Genomic DNA, 12,511 nt, shown 5'->3' with positions numbered 1-12,511 from the left:
GAGATAGGATCTTGGTAAATAAGAATTGGCTATTTAAAGATCCATTAAACTGAACTCGAACCGGGGATATAATATCATTGTTCGAGTAGTTTGCAGTCGGAAAAGATGGAGAATGCATGGCCAAAACCTCTCAAGTTTTTTAATCGTTGGTGTAAGATGGAAACATTTATGCCTATTCTTTAGAAGGCATGGGAGGAGCAGATTGAAGGTGATCCTATGTACCAGCTTTGTAGGAGGCTGAGGAATCAAAGAGTTTAAAGCTCTAGGTAATAAAGAAAAGAATACTTGTTCAAAAGTGTAGGGAAAACATGAGAATTTGAAGGAGGTACAGAGCAGGTTGATGACAGGGGAAGTGGGTGAAGGGTTGATGTTAAGGGAGAGGTCAATAAGAGCTCGTCCTTATGAAAACATGAAGGCAGAAGAGTCTATAATGAGGCAACGATCAAGAATTCAGTGGTTGAACTTAGGGGGATCAAAATACTGCTTTTTTCGTAGATCAATTAAAGTTTTCATACTACTTTTTTGAGATGACGGATCTTGGAGCAGCTAAGAAGATATTGTGGAGATTTCTAGAGATAGACACAAAAGGAAGCGATTTCTATCCCAACAGAAGCATATTGAGAAAGTCCTGAAGCGTTTTGCCATGAGTGATAATACCTTTTGCTGCACATTTCAAGCTTTCAGCTTCACTGTCACCACAAAAAAAGGAGGATGAGAGATATATGTCTAGAGTCCCTTCCTTTAGTGCAGTTGGCAGTATCATGGATTGTCACGACCCGAAATTTCGATAGAACTTTTTCTAAATTTCATCAATAGCCCTTATCAGAACCACATCACTATTCCTATAAAATTTGCTTTCCATAACTCTCAAAAATATATAACCAATCCAGCAATATCTAATATACACACACACACATATATATATATATCTATCTCAAAAGGGAGTAACTTTTCTCAACCACATCACTAACCAACTAAACAAAAATTTCAGGTCGTAACATGTTCAAATACATTATGTACAAGGAGAATACTTATCAAATAACTAAGACTTCTACCTAGTCCTCCAAGCTGATCCCCGATATCAAAAAGTGGTTCCTCCGTGCAATCGGAAGCTTATCTGGAAAAATGTATGCAGGGTGTGAGCTGCATCTCAGTGAGCACTAAATTCCAAAGCAAAATGAATAATATTAAGTGATAAATATATTTTAGACAATCAAATATTCCTATAGACAGTAGTAGCATAAGCAAATATTCACCCACACGACATGCTAGACAATACATATAAATGATTACTAAGTTCATTTATCAACAATCAATTGCCCTTATAACCATATAAACTATTATTAGAATTAACCATTAACCAACATCATTTTGCACTCATAACCTAACTAAATCAAATTAGCAAACAACACGGCTTCCATACAATAATTCAGACAATCATATTAATCATCACATTTACAACAATCCAACCAAACAAACAATATACAACACAACCAAATCAATATAGCCATAGGGTTACATTCTCTCGCAACAGAGTTGCAACGGTACTGTGACCCCACACTTCTCGCACATATCATTCTCAACTCCCAATATCCATATCTCATAAGCGGGGGCCGCCTATTAACCTATGGCGGTAAGAGTTGACCTCAATTTGTATTCCGCCGGGTCTTAGCGGCCGATCAAGTCCCTTTTTCTATTCCGCCGGGTCCAGCGGCCGATCGGGCCCCTGTTTATATTCCGCCGGGTCCAGCGGCCGATCATGCCCCTATTTATATTCCGCCGGGTTCAGCGGCCGATCATGCCCTATTTGTATTCCGCTGGGTCCAGCGGCCGATCTGGCCCATTTTGTAATCCGCCGGGTCCAGCGGTCCCATGGCTATAGTCAAACCACAATCAAAATAATGATCAGTTGTAACCATACCATCATTATACCCAAGCATAATCACAATCACATCACAATGGCAGCACATTACCATCACATATCTTATACACAACCAGTAAACACAATCACACCGCATTATCTCAAATCAAAGTGAAACATACAAGACAATGCCTCTCAAATTCCATCACGGAACATAGCATGACCAATTCCTTAATCTAACTATCACAATATTCATCTTAACAATTCATATAATTAGAACGCATTATTTCACAAAGGACTAGAATATTTCAATAACATACATACATATATATATATATATATATATATCATTTCACAATGGAATAAAGTACTCACCGAACACCCAAAATGATTCATCAAACTTGACTTTCAGGATGCATAATATTGCTGTCCTCAGCCCCTATCAATTGCAAGCATAACAGGAAAACATATCATATCTCATATAATTCCATCCACATATATATATATATATATATATATCGCATGCCTAACCATTTGAAATTCTCAAGAGAGGAGAGATTCAAACCCATTTGCTCTTAAATTCTAAGCACTCATACATCTATAATGGTCGATCATATAATCAATAAAAGGTCAACCAATCAAAAGGTAAATTAAAGCGGCAAATTCTTCTTAATAAACTTAACAACCCAATCCTTATAATTTAACAAACTGAAATCATATAAACTCACACAAGTTAAAATAGAAGTCTTAAGTTTAGGAACTTATTACAATCACTTCCAATCGTTCTACCTCGATTCCATCCTTTAATAAGCTTTAAACTCACAGATTACTCAAGTAATCAAACAAATAAATCCTTTTAAACTTAACACATTCCTCAATATCCAACTTGGCATGTTTATCCCGTCACAATTAAGCAAAATCCTAATTCACTAAAATTAGTAAGGTAAGACCATCCTAAATCCCTACTAGCCATAAAAGAAAAGAAATGCACACTTTTCACGTTAAAAGAAAATATGTTTCTTCTTGTAGATTTAGCTAGTAAATAATTTTTGCAAAACGTAACAACAATAACTTGTGATTTAAACTCACATAAAACCAATACTCAAAGAAAACTCAATCACATGAAAGGAAGAACCACCGTTCACCACAACTCACATGATCCATTCGAACTCTACCCTACTACCAAGCAACTACCTCCATCTTCTGCTTCAATATCTGCACATCACCCCTCCCTCGATTCTCTTTTCAATCTTTTCTCCCATTGTCACTCTTCATACTGTATTATACTCTAATCCATTATTAGAACTAAATTCAACTTGAAAATAAAACCCTCATAAATTATACAAAGAACTTATAAAAATAACATTCAAGTAAATTCACAAACTCATGTAAAGTATGATATACCTAGGCAATTTAATTCCGAACAAAGCTGGACCGAAATAAAAATATCCCTGAGAGACCTCAATTTATCACAAGAGATACATATAAGCAAAGCAAAGGTTAAACAACATAAATAATACAATCAATCTCACATACTCAAACATATCTGTTAACTTACCCAATTATAAGCTTAAACTCTTCCTCTCTAGTGCTCCCCCATTTCCCCCTACTCGCTCAACTCTCAATCTGCTGCCATATCCCAATTATCCACTCGATTATTCCTTCCTCCTCCTAGGCTCCGCTCTATTACGAGCTCTATGCTCGTTTCTTCCCCCTAGAGGCCCCCTCTGAACCCATCTTCCTCTAGCTCGCTCTCGTATGCTCTCTCTCTCGTATGTTCTCTCTCTCCCTCTGTTGTCCTCTGTTCTTTCTTCAATTTTTTTCCCAGCCCGAAAAACAGAGCAAACAGGGAAGGAAAGGAACAAAAGAAAAAGGAAGAAATATATATGGCGGTGGAAATGCAATTGCAGGGGGGAAATGAGGCCACGTGGGCCCTTCCACCCCTTTCTTTTTCTTTTTTTCCTTTTTTGTTTGTTTGTTTTTTTTTTCCTGATGCTCTAGCAATATGTACGTAATATATATATATATATATATAAACATGTACATACATATATATACTATTTGAAATAAAAAAAATGTTAAGTCTCACATGGATGCCGTGGTTTGTACCTATTTAGATATCTCTCAAGCTGTTAGCATTGTCAGTAGATAGGTATCTTGTCTTGGAAGTTACACTGGCAGGTTGTTCAGTGGATTTTAAGACATTTGCAGGGTGCTTCCGATTTAGCTCAGGGGGATGTTCATGTTATGAAGATTAGCACTCATGAGATTCCACAGATATGTTGACGAAAAGCTTACTCGTTGCCAAGTTCGAATATTGCTTGGGCTTGGTTTTATCTTTCAGAGATTTAACTAGGCCCGTGGGTGCCCCTGGCAAAGAAAAGCATTAAGAGCATATTGTTTGGCGAGCTATGGTAAATACGAGTTAAGGTGGAGATTTGTTATTTATGTGCTTTGTATTTTGGTTTTTCGGACACTCCGAAGTCTCAGGATGCGTGAGGAACGAAGAGAATTCGAAGGGAAGAGTTGGAATGACATTTAGTCATTTTGCCGCAGCAAAATTCATTTTGCTGCGACAATCTTCAATACAGTGGGCCTCGCTGTCTGGCATTCTTCTATCAGGCATGTTCCGCAGCGATTATCCATTTTGCCACAGCAAAATGCCCGATTGCCGCAACAATCGGGATTATAGAAAGTTGCCCATGTTTCGTGACCCGAATCGGTTTTCTTGACTTGGGGGCTTTATGTCCGGTTCGCACTTTGTGTTTATGTCATATTCTCTCCGTAAAGATTATATAATGCTCATTTGGGGAGAGTTGTCAGGGAGAGAACTTTGTACTTAGGGTTAGGGTTTCCACACTTCTTCTTTCCACACTTCTTTGATTTCTTCACTTGTACTCCCGATGTCTTCCTCGTTAGTGAAGATTGAAGCTCATCTTTTACCCGTGGATGTTTTCTTCTTGGTTACCTTCATCGAGAGGGTTTTACCACGTAAATCGATGTCGCCTTTTTCCTCTACTTCCTTGTTCTTGAGTTCGATTTCTTCAGTTCCGCTTGCAACGGGTTAGAAGAAACCGTAGGATGTTTCGGAATAGAAAGGCTTGCGTCGGTAAATTGGACGAAATGATTGTTTTGCAAGTTCGATTCATAGTTTGTTCTATTGCTTGATTTGACTTTAAATTGCATGTACTTAGGTGCGATTCAGCAAAATAAGATGTACTTATCACTACAAAAAATCTGCTAAATAGGGACAACAAAATCCGTCTCTATTCCATGTCTATTCACCTCTAGGGACGGATTAGAGATGAATTTTGCATCATAGGTAATATTAGTGTTGCAAATTAATTGAGGCGGACAATTCTATCTCTAGGTATTGTCTATTCCGTCTCAATGAGATGACATCAGAACGAAACTTTTCGTCTACAGTAGGCGAATCAAAACCATTGGTTGGAACAATTCTCCAGAAGTCAGGGCCAGCATAGCTGAGAAGGCCCTCTGCATGCGAGAGCATAGTGTGGCCCCACCTCCACTTTGTGTTGGATGAGAATCGATCCTATGCCTTCGAAATGACACACGGGTATCTTACCACTATGCTATGCTCTAACTTCTACTTTCTTTTGTACAATTAAATATATTCATAATACAAGTTGAAGTATTCTATTTTTAAATTAACATCCAATTTTCTTTCTCTATCAACAAAAATAATATTTTTTTGTATAATAATGTTGGAAGGGGTTCAATTTATTATACATATGCAATAAAGTCACCAATTAGGCATGGAACTGGGACGAAGATAGCCTGTAGATAAAGTTTGCTTATTACGAACGGAATTTGACGTCTCTATGATAGGGACGAAACTTTCTATCTCAATTTCGTCTCTATTATAGGGATGGAAATTTTTGTCTCAATTTCGTCTCTATGATTGAATGAAAATACATGTCTCAATCTATTCAAATTTTTTAGACGGATTGCAACGGTCTTAAATTTTCGTCTCTATTTTTACAGATAAATATTTTAGTTTGAATGTTCGTCTCTCTATATACAGATGCCTTTTCTTTTGACGGAATCGTTCGTCCCAACATTGGGACGAAACTTTTAGTCCAAAATTTCCGTCTAAAAAATTTTGAGACAAAAATTATGTCTCACAAATTTGTCTCTAACTTTAGACGGATTTATTTCCGTCCCTATTACTGGTCCCTATGAGGTGAAATTCTTGTAGTGATATGCTGCTGGAGTTGATCTGATGTCTATGTAATTTGAGCTTTCTATATATTGAATATTCTATATATTGAATAAAGTGCATTATTAATATTACAAAAAAGTCAATCTTTCATCAATATGATTAAATCCTTCAAGTGTTAATTCATTTTACCAAATAAAAATTTTGAATTCTATATCAAAGAGGATGCAGTGCTGTGGCACAAGTGCTCACTTAGTAACCAAGGGATTTCAAGTTCAATATTTAGTCTGATTATCTGTACTCTTTTATTAAATATTAGTATTTGTATTTCATTGTATTAGGTCCATCGGTATTCTTGTAATCGAAAAAATATAAAAGAAAAATGAGTATTTTAATTTTTTTTATTCTTCTTCAGTTTATATTTTTTACACTTTAGGTCATTGTTTATTTATTTAGTCTCTATTTTTTACTATTCTCTGAGACTTTTTGTTAATGTTATTTTTTTTTGTGATTTTAATATGTTATTTTTATGACTTGTTTTATACATTATCTAAATAATCTTTAATCTTTAATTTTTTTAGACTTTTCTAGTGAAATCTAGGGTATTGATCTTTTTAAAATATATGTGTCAGTTCCTCGTCAAAAGGATAGGAGATGGAGACAAGGAATGGTAATAAAGGATTTGCATCTTTAAACGTATTTGTGGCGCTAGACAAAGCCAACGCCGTGAACACCTTGACGACACTACGAAGGCCAATTAACGAGTGCCGTGCATGAGCCATTGATATTTTACGAACTAGTGACAAGACTGGAGAAGGTTGATTTGTATCTGAAACGACCTTTCTTGATTGCAGTGACCTACAAGATGGCTGGTGTGGGGTTTCCATAGACTCATGGAGTCATCACCATTAAAGGACAACTGTTTATGTTGACTCTTTCAATGCTGGCTGTTGACTCTTTCAATGCTGGCTTTTCGTCTAGCAAGACGAAAATGTGAGAGGGAGAGGAGTCTTTTTTTTGGCTCAACGAGAGGGACAGGACTCAGAAAATAAACCATGCATAAATATGTATATTCGACAAAAAATCTCATATTTAACTCAATTTGATTGCTCCACTTAATGCTGATTAATGGATAGGAGTGGGCAAAGACCTTGACCTTATCATGTCCAGGAAAATAGATTACCCTTGCAGTGATCCTTAAACACAATGATCTATTTTTTCACCCATGCATATTTTGATCCTTCCTGAAAATCAAGGAACTCGTTCTTATTTATGTATTTTGTTTGGACTGTTAAAACAAAGACCTGGGTATTTTTGACAGAAATTGGTGCGGTAATCAAAATTTTCGAATATCAACTCAAGATGTGGAAAGAGCAAAAAGAGAACAGGTTCATAAAATTTCTTTATAAATATTTGATTCATCATATAGGTTATACATATTCCATACACCCATTCGATTATACATATAATAATTTTTGTGATGCTTGTACCAGATATGATGAAATTTTACTAATAAATAATTCAATATTAATGATATTTTTCGCAATATAACTTTTGAGTTTATAACAAGGTAATTGAATATCTAAATATATTTTGAATTTTCAAAAAAATTATTATTTTACTGTATAAGCTAATTCGAAAATCAAATTTACTTATATATAACATTTAGTATGTTTGATGTTCGTCAAGACTGTAATTAAGAAAAAAAAATATGAAAAATCTCTATTCTTAGATACTTGCCTAATATTTCTTATCTTAAAATCAAATATTTTTTTCATAATTATTAAATTACCTTTTTCTTAAATCAACTTTTATATTTCTAATCTTTTTAGTAATAATTAGTTTGAAAATTTATTAACATGATAAATTGAAATTGTGAAATTTTTTTTAACAAATATCCTGCCTTAAAAAATTACTTTCTCACATACTTAAACTTGAAATCCATTTTATTTTTGAATTTTCACTATATGAATTGATTTGCTCTATAGTTATTTATAATTAGTGGTTTATTTTTTATACTGAAACTGAGGGAAAAATTTTGTAAAATAAGAACTTTGATTTGTGTTTGATATAAACTTTTACCGATATAATAATTTATAAGAAATATTATTATTATATATGTGTAATGATAGATTTACACACACACATATATATATACACACACTTGGGTTCTTGCTTTTCCCATTTGATAGCTTGGTAAGGTTTGCTGAATGGAGATGTTATCATTATTACTAATGAAATTTCCCCCTTTTCTTTTGGAAGTTACGTAAATTTATTAGAAAGAAATTTTTTGAAAAATCTCTATTTTTAAATACTTGTCTAATATTTCCTATATTAAAATCAAATGTTTTTCCTTGATTATGAGATTACTTTTTCTTAAATAATCTTTTATAGTTCTTTTCCTTTTAGTAATAATTAATTTCAATATATATTAACATGATGAATTGAATTTGCGAAACTTTTTCCTATAACAAATATTTTCTGTTAAAAATTACTCTTTCATCTTAAATTTAAAATCCATATTTTTTAGTACTTTCGCTATTAGAATAGTCTTTATTGCTACTTATAACTAGTGGTTTATTTTGATTAAAAAATTGAGGAGAAAATGAGAATTTTGATTTGTGTTTTCAGTGAACTTTTACTGTTATAATAGTATATAAAATATACTATTATATATGCATAATAACACAGATACATATATATACACTTGTGTTCGTCCTTCTCCCTTTTGATATTTGGGTAAGGCCTTGCCGAATGGAGATATTATTATTAACAATAAAAAATTTTCATTTTTTGAAAGTTACGTAAATTTATTAAAAGGAAAAGTTATGAAAAATCTCTTTTCTTATATATTGTCTAATATTTCCTATATTGAAATGAAATACTTTTTTCTTGATTATTAAATTACTTTTTTCTTAAATCATCTTTCATATTTCTATTCTTTTTAGTAATTACTGAATTTAAAAATGTATTAATATGATGAATTGAAATTGAAAAATTTTTCTTTAACAAACATTCTACCTTAAAATATTACTCTTAAAATGTTTAATTTAAAATTCATTTTTTTTTGTATTTTGACTATTAGAATAGATTATCTTCATTGCTACCTATAATCAGTGGTTTATTTTTATTATGAAATTGAGGAGAAAAATTTTTAAAATAAAAACTTCGATTCGTATTTTATGGTGGTGGCAAGTCGGGTGGGTTTCCCCACCTTCAGCCACCCATCCACCCTTCTTTTTAATTCTTAAATTTTTTTAAAATTTAACATTTTCAAATTTTATTGAATTTAAGTACAAAAAGTTCTTCTTCTTCTTCTTTTTTTTTTTGTATAGCACTGGCTATTTGGAAGTCCACTATATTCAATTAATCTAGGTTCGAGCGAGTTCGACCTAGCACGAATAAACCTTTCTCGATCGTGAATTTTTTTCCAATCAAAAGGCTTGCACCCAATGTCTTATCCAAAGATAACAAGCACCGACACAACTAAAACCAATCCATGTTAATACAAGGCCTATTTCGAACAACGATTTAAATGGTCTTTTTTTGTGATTTTTTGGTCGTACCACTTGATATTTCAAATAGGGATGGACCCAGGGGGCTGAGGAGGGCTGTCGTTCCCTTGCCCCCTAACTTGGAGAAATTATCTCACCGTTGGCCCCCTTAAGGGTCCATCCACCCCCTCCCCCCAAAGTCAAATCATGGGTTATCTCTGATTCTAGAGTCTACTAGATCCGATTAATCTAGATTTGAGTGCAGTCGAATCACTAAGGAATAAACATCTCCCATCGGGATTTTTCTCCAATAACAAGAATCATGCCCAAGGTAGTACCTAAGGATAATAAGTGTTGACTCACCTTAAAGCCTCGTTTCAATTCGTCACTACTTTAAGTAGTCTTTTTTACTATCAATCACGTGTTTATAATTACACATAAGTAGCTTTATGATTAGTTTCAGTTACATTATATATTAGTTATTACACAAATTATGACAAGTCAAAAAATTCATAAAAAATTTATGGCTCGTGGCTTCACACCCTAATTATTATTATTATTATTATTATTATTATTATTATATATTTGTGTTGATCCTTCTCCTCTTTGATAGTTGGTTAAGGGTTTGAATGGAGATGCTATTACGATTAATAATGAAATTTCTTCCCTTTATTTGGGAATTACGTCAATTTATTACATTTGGCATATGAAAATTCAAAAATGAAAAATTCTCATTCCAACTTTTTGGACTTATGGCGTACAACAGCAAATGTTATAGCAATCTATATTATATATAGAAATTTAGATTACTATCACGAGAGTGCTCCGTTTGTTCGACGAGAGCATTTCCCGTATGCCTTTTCAACTGATGGAGTTCGAATTCATACCTCAAACTCTAATTGATTTTCGCGTTCCTCAATCTTTAGTCAATTTTGCTCCGATCTTGCAAACGAGGGAGATCGGGGGTGCTCCCTATTCCCCTTTCGATGCTTAAGTTAGACTCTGCTAAGGAGAGCATAATATTGTCTGGCGTTAAATAACTACCTTCTAGGGTTTATATAGGAGGGGGTGTGAGGTGATAGGATCCCGAGATATTTGAGATATTTGATATATTTCGGAGATATTCGATGTGATCTTTCCTAAAATATATTAAGAAAGTATATATCATAAGATATAGATATTATCTTTCACTCGGGCCATGTGCATGGGCCTTATTTAGTTAGAGTAGACGCATGCCTTATTGGGCTGGCTTAGTGGGTAACCAGGGCAGAGTCCATCATTTGCCCCTTACTCGGCTCTCAGTTTCCTTGGAGGTGAGTAGAAGAAATCATGTGTCAGGTGCAATGACAAGTGCCAGACATTCAACTCTCCTCTTGTCCAACGCTGGTGCAAATCGAGATTAAGAACAATGTTCGGTGGGTTCATAAAGAGATTGGATTGGAAAATTCACCTTATTCCCAGGCTAACTCCCCGGAGAATGCTTCGCGCAAGTCACTTGGACACTGAGGCCTGAACTACGGTCAATTGCTCCACCGGACGAAGTTGTTGTTATTCCTCTCCGATAATGTGTATGATATGGTGTAGCCATTTCTGGGAATAGGTCATCATGTTTCCCCCAGTAGCTCTGATGCTTTTGGAGTGAACTTTCTGTTAGATGTCTCTATAGAGAGCGAGTATGAAGATGAAGATGAAGAGGTTGCTTTAGACTCACTTGGCTCTAGTCGCTGAAGATGAAAACGAGGAGATCGGTGTGAAATGCTTCTGCCCCTACTGATGAGTGCATGAGCGATTGCTAGATGAAATACCAGTTGATCATGCTAGCGACGATCATGTTGCCAAGTATAGAGCTTCTTTAGTGCCTAGTTTTACTGAAGCATGTAATAATAGAAATAGCCCCCGCACATCAAGTAGGCCTCGAATATTGCCCCTAATGTGAGGGAAGTGTCTGCAAGAATTGCCCTGAGGACCTGCCCATTATCGGACGAAGATTACTCCACTCGTTTAATCGAAGTAATTTGGACTCGAAGTAAATGAAAATCACTTCACTCGATAAGTCGGCTATTGCTCAACTGGTTGAAGTCGCGCAAACATCAAATGGTCCCCACCAAAAGCTTGGCGTAACCAAGGCTGAATGCAACAACCTCTAGAAAATATCGTTTAGTTGGGGAAAGCTTTGAGCAACGAGCAGGAAAAAGCGATTGGACGCCCTCAAGAAGTCAAGGGATGAGCCTCTGGAGGAGATCGAGATATTGAAGCACGAGCACAAGAGGGAGCTTCACTTCCATGGTGCCAAGGTACTAAGGCGGAGGGATCTCTAAAGTCGCATCGCTCACGATGAGTGACAAAGGCTCATGCTGATACGTTAATCTGATGTAATTGCCTTTATTTCGGTAATCACTTATAGGAGTAAGTCGAGGATAATATGATTTTTTTTGTGTACGCTGGTATCCAGAAGCCCAATGGGTTCTGACTAATCTAGTCGAGGGATCGAGTATTAAAGGTTATTCTCCCTCCCAACAAGTACGCTTCCCAGGGTTCAAACTTGTGTTCTCCTCCTTACGGGGGTGAGTCTTAAATTCTATCAAGTTTACATGGACTTGAACTCAAGTTTCAACTTAAAAGTTCGAGCTGATAAGTTGTGAGATCCAATTCCATATAAAATCACTCTATTTTCGTTTATGCTTCCAATGTGGGATTAACTTTTCCCAATTGATTTTTATATTCCCAATACCCGTCCTCACGTGGCACTGTGTGGTCTTTTACATGATTTGCCTACACGGGCCACGTGAACCTTAACTGTCCGCCCTCAAGAACTTACCCTCGAGCCGGTCTCTCATCTCTTCCGGACTCGGGCCTTAACTGCCTCAAGGTGGGCTACTTCTTCCACACTCGGGCGAGGGGGATCAACTACTATGAGCCGGGCTTCTACTTCCGGTCTCAGACATCACTGGAGTGGTGTGGGCTCATGTGCATACA

At 35.4% G+C, this 12,511-nt stretch overlaps 1 long non-coding RNA gene across 1 annotated transcript; it reads right to left on the bottom strand.

Annotated features, from left to right (window-relative positions):
• Positions 1–837: 837 nt before the first annotated feature.
• LOC116213105 lies at positions 838–3,714 on the bottom strand. Its single transcript, XR_004157999.1, has 3 exons — positions 3,420–3,714; positions 2,237–2,300; positions 838–1,117 (listed from the first exon to the last, which is right to left on the bottom strand). It is a non-coding gene; the product is annotated as an uncharacterized LOC116213105 (long non-coding RNA).
• Positions 3,715–12,511: the final 8,797 nt, after the last annotated feature.

The sequence above is a fragment of the Punica granatum genome, chromosome 7 (assembly GCF_007655135.1).
Source record: "Punica granatum isolate Tunisia-2019 chromosome 7, ASM765513v2, whole genome shotgun sequence".
Lineage (NCBI taxonomy): Eukaryota > Viridiplantae > Streptophyta > Magnoliopsida > Myrtales > Lythraceae > Punica > Punica granatum.
Note: the sequence above shows the minus strand (reverse complement) of the source record. Positions and strands in the feature narration are given on the sequence as shown.